The sequence below is a fragment of the Globicephala melas genome, chromosome 2 (assembly GCF_963455315.2).
Source record: "Globicephala melas chromosome 2, mGloMel1.2, whole genome shotgun sequence".
Taxonomy (NCBI): domain Eukaryota; kingdom Metazoa; phylum Chordata; class Mammalia; order Artiodactyla; family Delphinidae; genus Globicephala; species Globicephala melas.
In genome coordinates, this window is record NC_083315.2 from 38,035,974 (window position 1) to 38,058,108 (window position 22,135).

Here is a 22,135-nt window from a genome sequence, read left to right on the forward strand (position 1 = left end):
TTAGAGCACAGGCAATTTTTCTTTTTCTTTTCCAAAATTCATAATGACTACAAACTTTTTTTTATTACCAAAAAAAAAAAGCTTTAAAATAGCAACTAACAAAATCTAAAAAGAAATTAAGAGACTCTAAACAAGGAAAATACCTAGGTCAAAATATACAATTGGGACTTCCCTGGTGGTGCAATGGTTAAGAATCTGCCTGCCAATGCAGGGGACACGGGTTCGAGTCCTGGTCTGGGAAGACCCCACATGCCGTGGAGCAACTAAGCCCGTGCGCTACAACTACTGAGCCCGCGCGCCTAGAGCCGGTGCTCTGCAACAAGAGAAGGCACTGCACCGCAAGGAAGAGTAGCCCCCGTTCGCCACAACTAGAGAAAGCCTGCACAGCAATGAAGACCCAATGCAGCCCAAAATAAATAAATTAAATAAATTTATATATATAAATGATATACAACTAAACATATGACTAAGCCTAGAATGTGTCTGAGCTTTCTGACTGCCAGGGGGAAAAGGGAAACCTAGTCAGACCTATGGTTTCTCCAAAATGCAGAGCTAATCCGTAGTACACTCTTCTTACCTCCAGAGAACACGACAGATACTCAAAGAAAACAGGGTTCTTCTGGCACAGATTTATAAAAAAAAATTCTGCGGGACTTTACATATGGGGACCTTGAGTGATGTGATAGGTAATGTCCTCCTACAACTTTTTTTAATAGCAAATGAAGTAGAGAATTAATTTCCTCAACGTTTGAAAAATGCCAACGGTTTAAAATTGAATTTGATTCGGTGAAGGCAATCCTATGAGAGGTTTCTAATTATTACAGTCCAGATACAGAGCCTTGAGCTGAAGTCCTGAGGAGCAGGGCGGTTCTACCGCATGTTGCTAGGGCCACCTTCCTTGAACTTCAGTGGGCTTAAGGACTTGATGACCTACTGTGTGCCTGGCTCTGTACTAAGTATTGTGTAGAACCACAGTTAAGCCGAATTCTCATTTTAACTGGGGAGAAAAAGAAAAGAAGTTTATGTTAGGGCTACATATACTTTAGAAACTTGGGGACCAGAATAAGTAGTCCAGGAAAAAAATAAGTGGGGAAAGGACTTATGGAGAAGTTAGAACTAGAACTGCACCTTAGTGAAGTATAGATTTAGAAGAAGTGTGTGTAAGTCTGTGGGAGAGAGATTTTGTGGTGTGTGTGTGTGTGTGTGTGCGTGTGCATGTGCACGATATACATTAAACAAGGAATTAACTGGCAATCGTAGAATAAAACTCTTGATATTCATTTAAACTTATCTTGCTGCATTTTATTTTATGGTCTTCTTTCTATCTAAGTTTGACCTGCCACTAAAAATTAATATTCTGCACTTGTTCCAGACATAACAAACTTAGCTTCTATTGCGCTATTTTGTGTGCCCCTTCTCCCATTCTGGGCAGGTGAAATCCAGTTAAAGTGCACTTCAGGCAGCTTAGGGCCAGGTATGCGGAAGATGGAAAGGAGACATCTCCCCACCCACACCTCACACGCACCCGATCAGCACTTCCTCCACCCTTCCCTGCTCCCACCGCAGTCTTCTTTTGAGTGAGATTTAGGTGCTGTAAATGATAGTTAAAATTCCATTTGTCTTCTCGACATTAACGAAGAAATCCAAGGTGCTGTCAAAGGCCCAGCAGTAAAGGAACTTTCGGTATTGCCCTCAGTCTCTAAGACAGGCTCCACTGGCATCTCCGCCAGTGCGAGGGCCTGGGCTTCTCACTGTTCCCCATGACTAAGAGTGTTATTTTAAGATGGAGGGACAGATTCAGCGAGAGACGCCCAGTCTGGGGGTTCTGAGACCTGGGTCCTCGTGCCTGCTCTGCCCCTTCTCAGTTGGTGACCTTGAACAAGTCCCTGAACCTTTCTGGGCCCTAAAGAACTCATTTGTAAAATGAGAGGATTAGATTAGAAGTCAATGATACCAAAGGTCTCTCTCAGCTCAAAATTTCTGAGATTCTAGGGATAGAATTGCAGTCCTTGGCTAAAGAGCACAGGAACACTCTCTCTGTGCTCTGTAACAGAAGATAGCCCTGTTTTCCAGCCTACTACATGGACCATTAAACAGTAAAACTCATAAGAACTAACGACCCTCAGGGCCTTTGTTCTTCCTTCAAATAAGTTAAACAGTTCTATATTTTCAGCTGTGCCATTTATGCCAATAATTCCATCATATTCATTCCACCTCCATGGGTGAGTGATGATTTCAGCCTTGGAATATTAATGTTCACTGAAAATCTAAAACTTACAGTGAAGAAAAAGACAAGCAGAGACCTCAAACACAAAAGACTCATTACCTGGTATAATGGGGTGTATACTGTCCCCCCAAAATCCACGTTCACCAGGGACCTGTGAATGTGACCTTGTTTGGATATAGGGTCTTTGCAGATATAATCAAGTTAAGATGGGGTCATACTGGTTAGAGTGGCCCTTAACCCCATGACTGGTGTCCTTGTAAGAAAAGAGAAATTTGGACACAGAACACAGAGGAGAGACCATATGAAGATGGAAGTAGAGACTGCGGTGATGCATCTCTGAACCAAGAACACCAAGGATTGCCAGCAACCACCAGAAGCTAGGAGAGAGACAGGGAACAGATTTTCCTCAGAGCCCTCAAGAACCTGGCTGACACTGAGAACCTTGCCGACCCCTGATTTTAGACGTCTAGCCTCCAGAACTGTGACAGAATAAGCCCAAATGACCTCTCATGACTCAGCTGTTCCACACCCCTATTCTTCAGAGGCTGAAGAGACCCTCTGCCACATGCTTTCGGAAGTTATCCAGACAAACTCCAACCAATACATACCAATAATCAGCTAACAACAAGATGCTCCCAGGCTACTTGTTAACACAAGGCAAATTGTATTCTGTGCACAAATGTTTACTAGCTTGGCCTCTTTGCCTCTGTGATTCAGCTGTCAGGACCATCCTTTCCTCTCCTGTTATAGGAAAGTGAGGGAGCCCAGAGACGGAGACATCACGGGCTAGGAGGGGAGGGCCCTCTTTCCCTTGCCACCCAAAGGACCTGACAAGCAAACTTCAATACATACGTGGGTCCCATGGCAAATACTCCTCAAGGAAAACCAAACCAAACTCCTAAAGGATTTCTCTCTTCCAATTCCAATCAGGTTGAAAAAGATTATGTTTAGGTTCAGGCCCTGGAGTGAGGTAACCCCGTGTTAAATCCTGGCCCCGACAGTTCTGGTGTTTGTCTTTGGGCAAGTTTCTTACCTCCTCTGGGCCTCCTCTGCAAACTGAAGGTGTTAATACACAGAAATTATTTTAAAACAATCCTTGACATACAGTAAGTGTCCGTCCCCCAAATATAAGCCATCCCATCCCCACCATTAAACTCTCCTCCATTTTGCCTAAGTAAACGCTAATCTGACAGAAATTACCACAAAAGATACTTTTTTCCCAGCTGACAGGCCTCATCAACAATGAAATAACTAGTGGATCCACTGCTTGGGTCTCCTCCAACAAGTTTAAAATTAATCCCAGGACACACTCTTGATTCTTCTAACGCGGAACCGTGTTAGACTTAATAAATTGTTGGATAGTAAGTGTTCATCACCAAGGTCCATTAACAGTTCCAAGGTGTGTTCTCGTTTCTGTGCTGAAAGGGGTCTGGCGGTGCACAGCCTGGACCCCCTCCTTCCGATACACACAACCTCTCTTCTGCCAAGGGACCCCTCCTTTCCCGCAGAGAGACCGTTCCTTCATCTGCACCTCCTTCCTGCAGGTAAAACCACTCGTGTCTGGCCCAACTCTCCTAGCAAACCTCTTCAATGTCCTGAAATAAAACCCTACGCCAGCATAGTAAGCCTCAGGCAGGCTTCCTTCCTCAAGAATGCCCTATGAGTAGTGTAGCAGACAAAACCTCACGTCATCCCAATCTGTCAGCCTTCTTGGTGGCAACTTAGATAAAAGTAGTTAACCAGAAATGTAGGCAACATGACACCTTTGGGGAGAAAGCAGGGAGGAAAAGGGCCAGTTTCTCACCCCTTTATCTGCCATTTAACTAAAGAAATCAGGGCTATTGCACACACAGAAAAAAGTAACTCCACAGAAGGGGAGAAACAAGCCCAGAGCAGACTGCTAGGACAAAGCCCCACCACCCCCACTGAGCTGTTTCTCTGCACTTGTTAAGTGCTCACTGCCACGGGGCTGGGACAGAGTCAGAGGCACGGCCAGAAGGTTCTGAGGTATGTCCTAGTCTACCCAGGCCTGCGTACCCTTGATAACCTGGGCCGCTTTGGGCCCCACTCTGATCTCACAGGGAGATTTCGATTCCCTGGGTGAGCACCTCCGCCAGCAGCTCACAGCACCGCCTCTCAGCACAGCCAGGCTGTTCTAGTCCTGCGTGTCCTTCTCCCAGGGATAGTCCTGTTGGCTGAGTCTTCGGGGTAACTGGGTTTTGAAATTCCCCTTCTCACCACCGCCACTACCTCAAGCCCCAAATGATGGAGAGCCCTGGCAACGACGGGGCCAAAACCCTGTTTTCCAGAGATGCCAAGAGACACTGATTGATTGATTAATTAATTAATTTTTGAACATTAAGCATCAAGTACCCAGACCCTTTCCTTCAGCAGATCAAACCAGGGAGCAGCCCTGGGGGCCTGGGACCAGGTTATGACACTGGGATGTGGGTGGTGGCAGGGAGACTGAAAGCAAGATCTAGTCCCACATCCCTTACAAATCAGGTCCTATGCGGTGAAGGGAATGTCCTAAGTCACACACAATTTGGTAAAGAGAAGAGAATTTACAGATAATTAAATACATTTAGGTTAACCTCACTCTCAGTTGCATTCAAATTTAAGAGCTTGAAATTGCCTTTTTGTGCAAACTCACTCATGTGATAATAGTTTTATTTAACCATATTCTTCCACAAAGTCATAAGGCCACACATTCATCCTGCTGAAATTTCAGAAAGTGTCCTACAAGTTTCTAGTAAGAGGAAATTTACCCTATGAGAGAAAATGTGAACCTCCTGTTTACATATCAGGAATGGCTACTAACCCACAACTTTCACAAAGTCACTAAATTAAAAATAGCTGGAGACTGAGTCACCAGTTAAGCATGCACATTTAATTGGGCACTATTACATGCATTTACTAAATTACTGAAAGGCAGCTGGCCTCTCTCATTAGCAAATAGTCTTGCTCAAAGAGTAGTACTTTCAAGTGGAGGACAATGGGTAAAAACACTTAGTAAAATCACAAGCAAAATTGCTTTCTCTACCATCAAGAAACCATTCAATGCACACCTGAGAACAAACCAAAAATCCTAAGCCAGGTGTTTCCTCTATGGAGATGAGAGAATTTTCTAATAGGACAGGCATTTTAATGGAGAGATTTGATAATTCTAACATTGTATTAAAAAACATACACTGCAATTAGGGCTTCCTTCGTGGCGCAGTGGTTAAGAATCAGCCTGGCAATGCAGGGGACACGGGTTTGAGCCCTGGTCCAGGAAGATGCCACATGCTGTGGAGCATCTAAGCCCATGCGCCACAACTACTGAGCCTGTGCTCTACAGCCTGCAAGCCACAACTACTGAGCCTGTGAGCCAAAACTACTGAAGCCCGCACGCCTAGAGCCCGTGCTCCGCAACAAGAGAAGCCATCGCAATGAGAAGCCTGCGCACCGCAGCAAAGAGTGCCCCTGCTTGCTGGAACTACAGAAAGCCCACGTGCAGCAACAAAGGCCCAATGCAGCCAAAAATGAATAAATAAATTTAAAAAACCATACACTGCAATTAAAATCTGTAATATCAAAAGAAAATCCCAGTTTGCCTGAACCCAACAAACTCAAGTGCCCGGTTTACTGGAATTTTTAAGAGATAGATACAGCTGAAGAGAAGAGAATCTCCAGATTTATTCCACAGAAGAAACTTTCTGGGGCATGTGCTGGAATCTCACCAGCAAAAAAGCTTCCAGAAGGAGGAAACTGGGGATGGGGTGGGAGGCACGGCCCTTGGCTAAAAATCATTGACCCCATGGAACTCACTAAAACAGAGAAGAAAGTTTCACCTAGAGCTGCAAAACAAAGCACTTACAGCTACCTTCAGTTAATGAGAAAATAAAAATAATCAGCAGTCCCCATTCCTGAGCATTCTGGGGTGTCCCAAGGGCCCCAGAGCCAGAATGGCGCACAGTGCCGCTGGAAGCTGTAATGTGAGCATTACCAAGGGCAGCCCTTTATAATCCTGACACTTGCTTTTCACTGCACAGGCAGCAAGAAGTATATCTGTGAGGAGACCAGACCCACAGGTCAAGCCCCTCGCCCCTCCCCTAGGGAGAGACACTCCTGCCCACTCGCAAGGCCAGGGGCAGGGCTGATCTCCTCCACCCCTCCGCCTCTCTCAGTTCTGGGCTCTCTGATGATGAATTTTGCCAGTAGTGAGAACAGTAGCTCCCCTCAGGGCTCAGTCTAGAAAGCAGGAAAGGTTCTGGGCTTCCTGTCCTTCCGAGACTGAGAGAAGGTTCTAGGGGCAAGGGTATGCAGCGTGCATGGCATTTTAAGGCATGCTTTATTTCTGTTTTATATACCTCGGGCACTGTGACTAGAAAGAGTATCTCCTGCTAGCTTGGAGTAGTAAGCTTAAAGGTCACACGGATTCCACTGTGACAAGTGCCCAAGTCCTAGAAGACAAACTCTACCAACTAAATACAGATACATATGAAGGACTGATTCACACTCACACCCTTAGGCTAAAAATGAAGGACACGATATTAATGCGAGATAGTCACCCTTCTGGGGCTGAACAAGCCAGCCCCAGTACTGGGCCTCCAGGGAGCCCCTACCCAGCCTCTGCCATCAGTCCTGCCGATTCTGAGAGCTAGACAGAGCCTCGTCCCCAACTTCTAGGTCACAACCCAAGTGGAAGGACCCAGACGTGCTGGATTCTGGATGTCAGAAGAGGGAGGGAATCCCATTTGTGTCTCCATACAACTTGCTTCCAATGGTATCTGGAATTATTCTCCCCTCTGAGTATGCTATGCTCTGTAGCTCTGGGCACATCACTTGCCCTCTCTGGGGATTTTGAAACTTACCCTAAGGGCCTGTGTGCTATAATCAAATGACAAAGATTATATTTTTCTCTTCCAGTTTTATTGAGATGTATTTGACATACAGCACTGTATAAGTTTAAGGTGTACAGCCTAATGATTTGACTTACATCATGAAATTTATCACATAAGTTTAGTGAACATCCATCACCTCACACAGATACAAAATTAAAGAAATAGAAAAAAAAATCTTTTTCCTTGTGATGAGAACTCAGAATTTACTCTCTTAACAACTTTCATAAATAACAGACAGCAGTGTTCATTATATTTATCATGTTGTACATTACAACCCTAGTACTTTTTTATCTTATAACGAAGTTTGTACCTTTTGCCCACCTTCATCCAATTTCCCCTCCTCTCACCCCCTGCCTCTGGTAACCACAAATCTGATCTCTTTTTCTAAGTTTGTTTGTCTGTCCGTTTTTGAAGTAAAATTGACCTACAACACTATGTTAGTTCCTGTTACACAGCACAGTGATTCAATATTTCCATACTTTTCAAAATGATCACCACAAGTCTAGTTATACTATGTCACCATACAAGGATATTACATAGTTATTGACTATATTCCCCACATTGTACATTTCATACGGGTGACTCATTTATTTTGCAACTGGAAGTTTGTACTCTTATAATCTCCCTCACCTATTTTTTCCACCCTCTAGCAACCACATGTTTGTTCTCTGTATCTAACTTTGTTTCTGTTTTATGTTTGCTCATTTTTCTTATGTTTTGTATTTTTAGATTCCACAAATAAGTGAAATCATACAGTATTTGTCTTTGTCTGACTTATTTCACTTAGCATAATACCCTCTGGGTCCATCCATGCTGTTGCAAATGGCAAGATTTCATTCTTTATTATGGCTGAGTAATATTCCATATTATATATAGTATATATATAGATATAGATATAGATATAGATATATATAGATATATATATACACTACATCTTATTTATCCATTCATCTCTAGGTGGGCACTTAGGTTGCTTCCATATCTTGGCAGTTGTAAATAGTGCTGCAATGAACATAGGGTTGTATTTATCTTTTCTAATTAGTGTTTTTTTTTTCCTTGGATATATACCCAGGAATGGAACTGCTGGATTACATGGTAGTTCTATTCATAATTTTATAATAATGAGGAACCTCCATACTGTTCTCCATAGTGGCTGTACCAATTTACATTCCCACCAACAGTGCACGAGGGCTCCCTTTTCTCCACACCCTCTCCAGCATTTGTTATGTGTTCTCTTTTTGATCACAGCCATTCTGACAGGTGTGAAGTGGTAGCTCATTGTCATTGTGATTTGCATTTCTCTGATGATAAGCAATGTTGAGCATCTTTTCATGTGCCTGTTGGCCATCTGTAGGTCTTCTTTGGGAAAAACGTCTATTCAGGGCCTCTGCCCATTTTTTAATCAGGTTCAAATGACAAAGGTTTTAGAGTCAGAGGACTTGTGTTTGAGCTTAGGTTGTGCCAAGTGACCTTGGATGAACTACCTAAATTTTGTGAAAGTTTCCTTTTTTTCTATAAAACGGGGTAGGGGAGGTTACCTTACAGACTATTGAGGGAAAGAAGCTGATGAAATTTTGTAGGTAAAAAAAACCTCTTTATAATTATAAAATACCCATACTCTCAAGATGAGGTTTGCAAAATGCTTTGAGCGTTTTAGAGGAAAACTGCCTTATTACATATTTCAAGATTATAAAAGTGTCAGTTTTAAAGAAACAGCTAGGGAATTTTCAACACATGAAGGACATGGGAATTGGTCCCCAGGCAGTCTTGAGCTGGACTTCATCAGACCCTTCTACTGAGGACACTGAAAATCTAGAAAAATAAAAATTCAAAGGCTCTGAGATAGAAAGGGCAGCCCTCTGGGTTGATATATTTTGGGGTCTTAACTAAATAGATGGCTTTTCCAAGTAAAGAGACAGAATTAGGTTCACACCCTCGAAAGTTCTTGTCTCCTGGTCCATCCAGCGCAAACATCCCACTGCTGTTCTGGGCCTTTCCCCCTGTCCTCCCACTTTGGAAGCGAGCTTTCTTGGCTTAATTTAAAGCCTGAGGGCAAGTCCCCACCATTACTCCTAGTTGCCCAGCAGCCTTCCTCCTTTGGTTTTTGTCTAAATTTTGCCTGTATCAGGCAGGCATTTTCTCTGAGTCCATCTCCACCTCTGCTCAAGGCAGGTGAGCCGCGTATGGAGCAGAGACTCAGCCACGAGCTCACTGTACAGGAGGTCTTCCTCTGCCAGGCTTTCCCCACGCATATGTGATGCCAATCACGTTTCTTGGGAGGCAAGGAACTAGCCATCAAGGAAGATTTCCTTGGAAAGGAAGGAAATGCTTCTCCATCATCAGGAAAGTGATCCCATTTCCCCCAAATTGATTTACCTGTATAAGTTGGAGCACCCTCATGGATAAAGCAGTGGTTTGTAAAAGAAAAGGATAGACCTCCCCCTGCAAAAAAGTGTGTTAATACCACTGGGGGAGATATTTGCAAAACTACATCCTGCTTCTGACATTCCACCCTGCTCCCCACGGGTACCAAAGACACCAGCTTCATTCTAAGCTCTGTGGGGACTATGAAAGAAGTATAATACATGGCATCCAGGAAATAATTAGCAAACAGTGCAAATCCATGTATAATTCAGAATGAAATCCTGAAGTTCCAACTATAAATACTAGAGGAATTCAAACAAAGGAGGCAGAAAGAATGAGATGGGCTCAGATGGGCTCAGGAGAACCATGGGAAGGGATGGAACAGAAGAAGAGAAAAAGGAGGGGTGGGTGCAGACCTCAAGCTAGCCTCACAGGCCAGCCAAGGATGCTGGGCAGCCAGGAGAGTGGCAGGCAGGGCAAGAGGGACAGGTTTGGGAGCAGTGGGAGTGAGTCACTGTGGAAGAAGCTTCAGGGTTTTTACTCCCGGGGGAATTCCAGACATCAACCTGGAAGATGGCACCTTGGTAGAGCCTACTGTGCTGGCCCAGTGGGCGACTGATGGGCCTCGTAAGTGTGAGAAGGCTTTGTTTGGCTGTGTGTAACCTGACCCGTGGGGTGTTGGACAAACATTGTCATTCACCACGTGAAAATCACCCCAAGCCGCCATGACAGCTAAGTAGTTTTCATACAATCTGCTCAACTATACCGGAGTCTTCATTTGAGGGCCATCCCCTCCAGAGCATGAAAATCATCCTGTTTCCTCCCTTCACATTTTGCAAATACTCTTTCATAAGTAGAAAATCAGCAAGCTTCATTTCCACATAAAAGTGATGATTCATATCCCTTTGATCTCTGTTGGGGATTCCGGTCTATGCCCTGCTAATTCAATCCTCAGTGTAAAATTGTATACTAGTTTAAATTTAGGGTGTGGAGCATGGGTGGGCACTCTGTAAATATTTATTGATTGACTGAGCCTGTGGGAAAGGCCCAACGCATCACCATTCTGATCCCTTGAGCAGAATTTTCTCATGAGGAAATTATTACATTAGGCTGAGAGGTAAGGGCCATTATGAGTAACTGCCATACTACCGTGGGTCAAGAGAAGAAGCTCAGTGTGACCTGGGCTGCCAGTAGCTTTTGGATATTTTAAAGAACATTTTGAAGTTCAGGCAAATAATTATCCCGAAGTGAAAGTTTTCCACTTTTCATCACTCAGAGAAGCTCACGTCCAATGCCATATTTCTTTTCACCTTTTCCCCTGTTTATCTAAAGTTTCACAGAGTTATAAATCTACTTCAGAAACTGCTCACCAATAAAGAAAGAAAGAGAATTCAAAGCAAAAACAGGCTGTTCTATGTGGCAGAAGGAAGGAAAAATGCCCAAAGAGAAGGTAGGCAGAAAACTATCCATTGACTGTTGGCATTCAGATAAATACTGAAATACCATTAGAAGACTCATGATTTGTGCTTTTCACTCCAAAACATCCAGTGCAACAAAACTGTCTATGGCATTTTCCAACTGATGTGAGCTTATCTGATCCAGAAAATATAAATTTGAGTACAATTAATCCTAAGGTTAACCTAGATTGAGAGGTTAGTGGAAATTAAAAAATAGGGATCCTTTTTAATATCTAAGAAAAATGGGAAAATCCTTCCTTAAATATCTGTGGTATCTGAAACAGGTTTATGTAAATAGGTCAGAACAAGTCTTGTTACAAAGATTTCTACCTCATTGAGAAGCTTCCTGTGGGTGTGCACGGATGGTGGGGTAGTAAGGCCACTCACAGTAGGGTGATGGGCTTTGGGGACAGGTAGGTCTGGCCTGAACCACAACTCTACCACTTACTGGTTGTATGACTTTGGGCAAATTTCTTAACCTCTTTGCACTTCAGTTTCCTTACCTATTAAAACGGGGATGATAAAGAGTGCCTTATTATTACAATGAAAATTTTAAATGCAAACACAATCTTTGGCAATGGTGTGTCCACCAGACATGGCAGAAGAGGGGCTCACTTTATCCAACAGGGCTAGAGGGTCCCAGGGCAGAGACCAAAGTCTGTGTCTTCAAGCCCAGTTAGTCCAGCTCCTGGACTTGCCTATGAGCGATCACTACCAACCCCAATTTAACCATCTTCTGCAGGTGATGAGTAGATCACGGATGTACTACAAGTTCCTGCATCCATTCCAGACCATTAGCTTATCTATCAGCCCCCCAGAGAAAATATTAAGTCTGTGAACCACAGGTTAGGGGTCAAACCCTCATCTTGGGAACCAGTAAGTGCTCTCTGGCTAATGCCAACTAACAAGTCACCATATTTTCAAAAGGAAGGAGCAGAACTAGACAAAAATAAAATTCCTATTTGTGTAGCTCAACAGTTTATCACAGGCTTGTGATTTAAATACATGACCTCAGTAATTCCTCAAACATGTCACAATGGCTTCCCTGGTGGCACAGTGGTGAAGAATCCACCTGCCAATGCAGGGAACACGGGTTCGAGCCCTGGTCCGATCCCATGTGACGGAGCAACTAAGCCATGCGCCACAACTACTGAGCCCATGTGCCTAGAGCCTGTGCTCTGCAACAAGAGAAGCCACCACAATGAGAAGCCCGCGCACTGCAATGAAGAGTGGCCCCCACTCGCCACAATTAGAGAAAGCCCACACGCAGCAACGAAGACCGAACGCAGCCAAAAGAAAAAAAAAAAGAAACATGTCACAAAGTGCATTGGTGTTGACATGGAAACCAATCTGTAATTTACTGTTTACAAAGTATGCCCTTAGACATTACCTCATTTGGTACTTATGACAGTTCTGTGAGTTATTATTAATGCCATGGAGGAGTCTGAGGCCTGGAGACCCACCCTGGGCCAGGTCTAGAAAAGGCTCTAGGAATACAGAGAAACAAGGCACCTGTCACACAGCTGGATGGATCCTGATACCTTTTGCCCCATTGACAGACGCTCTGCAAGTCCTCTCCCATCCAAAGAGAGCCTTAAAGAAATTTGCATTCCTCTCATAAACTCTTTGGTGGCAAAGTCAAGATTTCTCTTGCAATTTCAGTGTAACATCCAGCTTTCTACGGGGAGTTAATAAATAGACTGATGGGTGATATTAATGATAGACAGAGAGAAATGGTCTGTATTTTCTAAATTGGGAAAAATATCCTTGGCTATAATCTCCTTGGCATTTTCTATCATCTTACTATTTAGAAGGGCACATTTTTCAATGTCATTGACAAGAGTGAGTGAGCACTTTATTTATCTGATTGGAATAGAGAAGGGAATTGTAGCCAGGGTATATGGAATCTGAGAAGCTAAGTCTACGGTGTGAATACATTCCAGGCCACACAGGGAGCTAGCTAGCTGTGAGGGGCTGGGAGCTCAGCAAACATTCATGGACAACCACCTCTGGGCTAAGCATGGGCCAACGGTGGGGCAGAGGGTGTCCAGGCTTCAGGGGAGAGCCTGGATGGCAGAGGCCCAGCAGAGAGAGGGCTCAATAAATGTTGAAAGATTCCAGTGCAATCACATCATCCTGGGAATGATTGTGCTTCCCTCAGTTTTTCAAAAGCAGTAATGTCATAATTGGATACTTGAGAAAAGTTAATAGGATGCCAAACAATACATATGGAGATTTGCTAAAATCCATCATTCCATGTTAAGCGAACAAAGCAAGGAACAGAACAACAAGCACAATATGTGGCCAGTTATAGAAAAAAGAAAGATACAGGATAGAGATATACATACATTTGCTGCGATATGCATAAAATACCTCTGAAACAATATATAAGATACTAGTGACATTCATTGCTTTGGGGGAGGTTTTTTTTTTACTGTTTACTATGTCATAGCTTTTGACTCTTATACTGTGTGAGTGTATTACCTGTTCAAAAATAAATAAATAAATATGTCTACAGGGCAAATGACCCAGTTTCTCCAAAAAACTGCAGGGAAAAAAAGAAAAGGAAATGGACTTGTAGTTTAAAAGGGACATAAATGGCAGAGCCACCAACCACAGTGTGTGAACCTTAGTTGAATCCTGATTCAAAAATGTTAAACTGAAGAAAAGTACTTCTGACATTTTTAGACACTTAGAAATTTGAACGATGACTAGATAGCTGATGATATTAAAGAATTACTGTTAACTTTTTAAAGAGTAATAATAGTACTGTAGCTAGGTTTAATAAAGGAATCCCTATCTCTAAGAGATATCACAGAAATACATATAGATACAACTGTATGATATTTGGGATTTATTCAAAATTGATGTGAGCTGGGGCAGTGGCTGGTAAAGAGGAAACAGTGGTGTTGGGTACTCGGGAGTTCCCTATATGATTCTCTCTACTTCTGTATACCTTTAAAATCCCATAATAAAAGCTAATAAGTGAATGAATGATTATTTAGCCACAGTACAAACAGTCTCAGTAGTCACTGAGGTTCAAGTTCACACCTGGCTTTCAGTTATGGTCAAATCTCCACTGTCCCTGGGCTGATGAGTTACTTGTGGTGAATAAGCTTCAGGCTGCTCCCAGGTATGGCCCTCCTGGTAAGTGTGTGGGTCATGTAAATATCAATAAGAAAACTTTATCACTAACTCCAAAATTAAACAAAAAGAATCAAAGACATTACTTTTGGAGGGCTCCCCTCCACTGGGACGGACACTTAGTGTGGACTGCACATACAAACAGGATCTCATTCAGGCGGCACAGCAATGATGCAAACTAACTCTTCATTTCGACTCAATGAATATTTCTAAAGTGTTCAACACATGGAAAGGAGCCATGCATGACACAAACATGACTGGAAACCTCAGTCATGAGGTTAGATTCCTACGCTGGGGTCTTTCAAACTCAGGTGCTAGTTGGCCCCCTCTACAGGAAAAAAACGGTCCCGCCGGATCCTCTGGGGACTTTTTATTCAAATCTTAAATTTAAATTGAATTACTTTTATTCGATTATTATTTCTTATATTATTTCTTAAAATGTACCAACATAAAACCAGACATAAAGTTTTCTTAGCACTTTTACAATTATGGAGACTAAAACGAATGTACAAATAAATACAAATACAATTACCCAAACAGTATAATTCAGGTTAACTACACTAACGTAATGAGGCTGATGCCATTTCTCAGACCTGAAATCCCCAAGACAACGTCAGATGCTCCCACCCGCTCCTGGGCAGGTTGTATGAGTACCAGGCGCAGTGTGGTGACTGTTCTCGCACCCCCTTCCTCTGCTGGGACCCCCGTTTCAGCCTTCCTTTGCACACTTGGCTTCACCTGATGCTAGCTCCTCTTCTTCACGCTAAGTCCATCTCTGTATTTTTCTCATAGCAGGTTAGCCTGGTTCTAACTCATCAGAAATTCACACACACCTAAGGGGCACTGAGGTGGTGTGTGCCTGGACCTGGATATAATTAGGTCATCCCCGTGATCCAGGACATGCTTTTAAAATATTTCCAGTTATCATTAACATGAAACCTAAAAGTCTGAGTGTTCTGAATTTAAGGAGAACTCAAAGAAACTCAAGAATATACCCTTGGCCTTGGACTGGGAAATACCCATAACACAGAAGGAATGTCGTGGTACTTACTTTTGCTGGAGGAGAGCAAAAGGTGCCATGGGGACTCAGGTGATAAGTCACATTATATCTCAGAAACAACGGGAGCCACCACCTGACACATTACATCAAGAATTTAAGGAGTGTAAGCAGACGCTTCAAAAGCCTGATGTGTAAACCCATCACATCAAATGGCCTCATTCCAAGTTGTGGAGGTCCCACCCCAATTTCCCTCACTCCTCATTGTTAACAACTACAACAGGGCACTATATTATTGTGGTTTTTTTAGTACCTTTTTTTTTGGCCACGCCACGTGGCTTGTAGAATCTTAGTTCCGCGACCAGGGATCGAACCCAGGCCCTCGGCAGTGAAAGCGCGGAGCCCTAACCGCCGGACCGCCAGGGAAGTCCCAACATAGCACTTTAGACATGAACACATCCAGCCCCTGCTGAGTCTGAGAACAACTCCCACCAACAGCTCACATCAATCTAAGATGCTACAACTGCACATCGACATTGTGTGGTCCATACCATCTAAAAAAAAAACACTGGGCACAAAACCACATCAAATGATGCCATGGCTAGGTTAGCTGGCTAAGTGAATGGCCTGGTTTCTCAGCAAAAGAACAGCTGGCACTGTTTAAGGAAACTGAAAAGTGGAACCCTCCTTGAATAGAATCCTCTACCTCAGAGCCACTCAAACGCCACAATTCGATTTCCAGGAGCTCGACCTTTTTATCAATCTAAATATGTTCTGTTTAGAAGGCTGTTCTTTATCCTCGGATACGGACCTTCCCACATTTTTGGGGTTAAAAAGTCTTTTCTTAAATGATGGCGATGATGGGAGATGACAGGGCTTTTTTAATGCCTTACTTGAAAAACTTAAAATTTGGCAATCCTATGTTGGACTTGCTGATTTGTTTTCTACTGCTCTCATTGACATGACTTAGTAAACAGTACACAAATACATGCCTGGAGTGACTCTGCAGAAATGGGGCAGATTTTTCAAGGCTTCTATCTCTTCTACCCCAGACGGACTGGGAAGAGGCTGACTGATAACATCACCTCCCTCTCCTCATATTACATAACACAGCATCTGTGGTACAACTGATTGATGACGTGGACACCCAGCAAGGAGCAAAGATCAGAAAGTAATTACTCTCAATAGACTGGCTGACTAACACCATAAAGATTCAATGCAATTCAACACTCTAAATTAGATTGGGAGGGAAATAAAAACAAGATGAAGATTAAGGCACATTTTTTTTATAGCTTATTCCCAGGAGGATTGTGTTCTATTTATTTTTTTAATATTTATTTATATTTTATTTGGCTGCATCGGGTCTTAGTTGTGGCATGCGGTATCTTTAGTTGCGGCATGCGGTATCTTTAGTTGCGGCATATGAACTCTTAGTTGCGGCATGCGGGCTCTAGTTCCCCGACCAGGGATCGAACCTGGGTCCCCTGCATTGGGAGCACAGAGCCTTAGCCACTAGACCAGCAGGGAAGTCCCAAGACACATTTTAAATAAAAGTGAGAAACAAAGCAACAGGCAACCACTGGGAGCCACAGAAGACCATGAGACCATGTTTAAACCAGCGTGGTTATCCAAAACATAAGGGCAGCCACAGAAAATTCAAATGTGAAGACCCCCTAAATTCTCTTCTTAGAATAGTGATCAGCAAAAGCTTAGCAAGGTCATGTGAGGCTCAGAGACCTTGGTCAAGTGATATGGAGAATGGGAAACACTCCTAAGGAGAGCAACAAATATCATATTCCCAAATGTTGTTTGGGAAAAATGCTTCACAGAGGCACAGGTGTGAGAGCTGGTTTTTCATGGGGTGAGAGAAAGGAAGGGTGGGGCCCTTAACAAAGCTTTCCAGACAGGAAGTCCCGTCATGAAGGGCAGGGTTCCTCTCTGATGCCCAAGGGCGAGAACAAACAGAGCCGGGGCTGGGGTGCAGGAGACAGGATTCGACGTGGTAGAGATGCTGAAAGGTGTATCAGGAAGGCCGGGAGCTTTCACTGGAGACCAGAGAAAGCATAGCAAGCTTTCCCAGGCAATTCCAGCACATACTGCCCAGAGGGCAGGTGAAGAGCCTGAGGGCCAGTGCTCCTCATTTTGTAATGTCCCCGCTCTCCCCTCATAGGATGACCTTCAGGAGAGGCCCTCCCCCTCACGCGGCCTCTTCTCAGGCTCAGAGCTGCAGGACAGAGAAGAAAAATATTTGCCCCCAAATAATCCACAAAATGCTTTAGGATCTCCATGTGAAGCTGTTGCCTAAATAAGACTGGTTCTTAGCAGCCTTAGAAACAGAATCGAATATCTAAAATAGATCACCTTCGTAAAAAATGAGGCTGAAGCTCTTTCCATACTGCGAAGAAACACTAAGTGAAAGAAGGCAAGGCTCCAAATAGCATGTATCGTTTGCTACCATTTGTGTTAAAGGGAAAGATAATCATAATGGATTTGCTAATAGATGTTATGAAATATCTCGGCTGTGCCTGGAACACCTCTGGAGGATGAAGAAATCAGTAACGCTGGTGCCTCTAAGGAATAAAACTAGGTGGTAGGAGTCTGGGGTGGACAGAGATGTATTTACTACTTCACTTTTGTGCCTTTCGAATATTTTCTTTCATCATGTAAATGCATTACCTGTTAAAACAATTTTTAAAATTAAAAACACTGAAAATTTTAAAATGTAAAATAAAAACAAAATAGTCTTTCTGCAGCAAACCAAACACCCTTGTTAATCTGGACAGCTGTCTTCCTGGCACACACCAGATGCTCAGTTTGTTGAACTTAATGAAGCTCCATTCAAAGACAACAAAAGAAAATCAGAAACCAGGCAAACCCAAGGGTATCAGTGTTCCAATTCTCTAATAAGCTCTTTACCTGTCTGCTACTTAACTATCGCAAAAGATCGGAAAATGGGTCCTTGGGTCACAAGCCCTGCACCCAACTGGGTCCAGTGCGCAAGCTTCATGGGTAACAATAGGTCTGGTGGCCTGCCCACACCAGTCATTTTATAAATAGAAAATGTTTAATCCAAAAACATGATGCCTTGGAACCAAGACCACAAAAACAAACATGCAGATATGAAAATGATCCTGAAGGGAGATAATGTCAGCACCTGCAGGGTATCAATGCAGAAATAGCAGCATGAGGGTTAAAAACAACACGCACTGGCCAAAGAGGTTGGAACATGCAGAGCTGCTATAAAATCCTAATGCCAGAGAACATCAAGAGGCGGCCTGAACTCCTTGTGCTCTGCTCTAGGGACAGCGTAGCCCAAGATGAAACAGGAAGGCTTAAACACCCCTTGCCCCAGTCACCTATGCTCTTAAATTGGTCAAAGAGTACTCAAAACCCACCCTGCAATGAAAACCGGAAAACTAAGCAGTAGGTTAGAGCAGAAATTCTGCCACGTGAATTCCATTATATTGGAAGACTCTCTCTCCTAGGGCTTTTCAAAGAGCCAGGTTTTAGGCAAAGAACAAGGCAGACTTCACCCCAGTCTTCCATAGGACCAAAGAAATTAGTTCGTGCTCTGGACAGGAGCTTGGAACAAGGGCAGCGGGGAACCACTACACTCTTCGTGGGCCCTGCCAGAGATTCCCAGGAGGAAGGCGGAAGTGGAAGAAGTAAGGAATAACAGCAAATAAGAAGCCCTTTCACCAAGACGTTATGAGAAAAGAGAACAAGAGAGTGAGAGAAAGGGGCCCTTATTAATACACAAAGAAACTAAAACAATTATTCTAAGATGGCTGAGTTCCAGAATGTCCTAAACAAAAAATCCAAACTCAGAATCAACCCTTAGGAAGGTGCCAATCGATAAATAGTTTGCTTCATTCTAGAAAACATGTAAAAACAGAGAAGAGAAAACCCAAAGTGACCGGATTCCTGCAAGAAATAAAGGTGACAGGTATCTTCTGATTAAAAGAGAATTGGATGGCGGACTGAGAGTAGATATTTATCAGAACCGTGAAGGTGATAAAGAGAATGAAGGTGAAAGTAGAAAAGAAAGGGAATTTCCCCAACTAGAACGAGAGAAAAGACCATTCCGCTGCATGTCCCATCTGGTTTATTTCAAGCTCAAGAAAAGAACAGGAAAAATGCAGTAAAATTAGTGAAAGAGCTAGATTACCAGCAAGAATCAGTCATACACTTGTGTTTCTGCCAGGCAAGGCAGGCGTTGCTGGTGCACCCCCTGCTCCAATGACTAAGTAACTTACTTCAATGCATTTGACACACGATCCCTGAACTTCCGAAAAGCACTTAATACAGTGGCTCATGAAATCTTCATCTAAAAATGTTCACCCATTTATAATCACGCTGCAGCACACTGACAACTGGGAAATAGGGCCAAACAGAGGGAATAGATATTTGGAAGGATGCCATGGAGATTGGTATCATCAGGGACTTGGTTTATCATTTTGAGGGATTTCCCCCACCCCCCTTTTAAAGAGAATCAGATTTGGAGTCTAAGAAGAGTGTAATTACAACGAGAGGACTAACAGAGAAAATGAATTACCTGATTCAATAAAAGACAAAAATAAGAAATGAAATGCGACGTGACTTGGAAAACCCCACAGACATATGTGCTAAATACAATGAAATCTGAAATATATTTAATGAACTGGGGGAGAGGAAGCAGGGGAAAAAATTAGCTCCTGATAGAAAATACTGGGTGGTAGGTATGAAGAAAAGCTGTATAAAAAGGCAACAGAAGATCGTATTTGGCAAATCTATAGTGCTTACTGTGTGCCACGCACTGTTCTAAATGCCTCAGATATAGTAATCTTCAAAACAACCTTCTAATTAATCTAAGTACCTTACTATTCCTGTTTCATAGGTGAACAAACAGAGGCATAGAGAGGTTAAGTAACTTTCCCAAGGTTACAGCTAGTAAGAAGCAGGGCTAGGATTCAAATCCAGACACTCTGACCCCAAGATCTGTGCTCTTAACCTCTCTAGACTCCCCTAGAATTTCAACACAGAGAGCGAGATAAGTAGTCTAGGAGTGAAATACAAGTCATGCACTGGCTAGATCCAGGGTCAACAGATCATGGTTCTGTGATGACCAGTCAGTCCTGTGACCTCCCCAGGCCTTCGTTTCCTCACTCACCTGTGCATTGAGAAGACAGATTAGACAAGCTCTACCTAAGGTGTCTTCAGCTCTAAAATGCCGCAAGTTCATGCGACAATCAGCAGTATATGGACAGGTCTGCTTTCTGAAGGGTTATTCAAAGGTTAATTCATCCTAAAACAAGCAGCAAACTTGCTATTAAGGTTCTTCCTCTGCCTCCTGACCTTCAGAAGATTATTCCTCTTATTATATAATAATATATATAATTACATATTATATATATTACTCTAATAATAATAGATTATTCCTCTATTATGCCTCTATTCAGGCAAATGACAGAGGGTAGTGAAAGGGGTACTGCATGGTTTTTCTTTTGGACTCTACTTCGCGTGGTTGCAATAAAATGGCCCTCGAAAAGCTCTGGGCCAGATCACATTAACTCTGCCAAACCTACAGTCCCACCCAGGCACCTCTCAGGAGTCTGATTTTGGAGCCTGCCTTTGGATCTGGTTACTGGAATGCAGGTGAAACTGACACACTGGAGGTGAAGCAACCAAAGGAGAGGAATCAGGAAGACCAAAAGACGCACGCAGCCCACAGTAGTTCAAATTAAGGGTTTCATAATGGCTAAAGAAACCTTATCTTCTTGGTATGGTCCGTTCTCTTTGCTAACACCCACTCTTGAGAGTTGAGACCACAAGTTCATTGTGGATGAATTCAACACCCACTTTCAAACTAATGAGCCCCCAGCAGTATTCTTCTCAAGGTAGGCATTAAAGGTCAGAGTGCATCTGTGAATGGAGAAGGGCCTTACAGGTGGGTCATGCAGTCCTCCCTTGCGAGTCCCTTCTAAGCATCCCTGGCAGGTGGCTGTCACCTGGCCTCTGCCTGGTCACTTCCAAGGTCGCGGTGTTGGCTGCCTCGCCTAGCAGGGCCTGCGCTGCTGGACAGTTCTCACTGTGGGGAAAGACCACGAAGCGCCTAGAACAGTGCCTGGCACGTGGGCGAGCTAAATAAGTGTGCCTCCAAGTGGGTCAAAAGCTGCCTCCGTACAACTTGAACCCATCATTCCTGGGTGCCCCCTTGGAGCCCAGAAACGCAGAGGCCCCTCGGATATTCGGGGCTGTAATCAGGTCCCTCGGCCCTCTCCTTGCAGGTGCCGAACCCGGATCTCCATCACCAAGGCTGGAAGAGCCCCTCCCCATACCCCAGAGGTCCCAAGAGTGCGCACTGATGGAGGGATGGCCGGTAGGGAGGCCGCAGTCGGGGTTGTCCCCATCCTCGGTATCTGAGGCTGAAGGGGACAAAGGGCTTTCAGGAAGGCGTATCCCACCCGATGCGTTCCAGGCTGCCTCCCTCCCCGCCGGCCCTGGGGACCACCGCGGCGACAGGTGACAGGCCCCCCGAGGATCCGGGGCGCTCAGGCTGCGGCGCGATGGGCCGAGCCACGACAGGGACCGCGGGGCTCAGGGGTTTGGCCCGACTGACGGGGGGCTCAATCACGGCTTAGCGGAGCTCGCTCCGCCGTGGCTTTACCTGCTTGTGGTTGACTACTGCGGCCCAGTTCGCCCCCAGTCAGGTTCCCGCAGCTCAGCAGCTGCCGCCGGCGCTCATGGAAATGCAGCCGGAACCCCTGGCCAGTGCAGCTCCCGCCGCTACCGGCCCCGCCCAAGCAACTGCCGCCACGCCCCTGACGACCGCTTCTGCCACGCCCCTAGCCACGGAAACCCGCCCGTTCATTGGGCCGCCCAGCCGCTGCTCTACTAGCCCCGCACTTCCATTGTACCCTGAGGGTAGCCCATTGGTCAACGGAGCTGCTCCTCAGAGCGGAGGCGGAGCACTTAGCGAAGAGCTCCACGACAATTGGTTATTTTTCACGTCTTTAGCCCGTTGGCCAAGACACTATAGGATAAAGCCAGCCCGGAGGGGGCAGGGAAAAGAGAGGAGGGC

At 44.2% G+C, this 22,135-nt stretch overlaps 1 protein-coding gene across 1 annotated transcript in view; it reads right to left on the minus strand.

Annotated features, from left to right (window-relative positions):
• ABHD2 (abhydrolase domain containing 2, acylglycerol lipase) overlaps positions 1-21,854 on the minus strand; it is a 110,150-nt gene extending 88,296 nt beyond the window's left edge. Inside the window, exon 1 of the mRNA XM_030878657.2 lies at positions 21,722-21,854. The gene's annotated coding sequence lies outside the window, so the exon portion shown is untranslated. The remainder of the gene's footprint in view (positions 1-21,721) is intronic.
• Between the last annotated feature and the right edge of the window lie 281 nt (positions 21,855-22,135).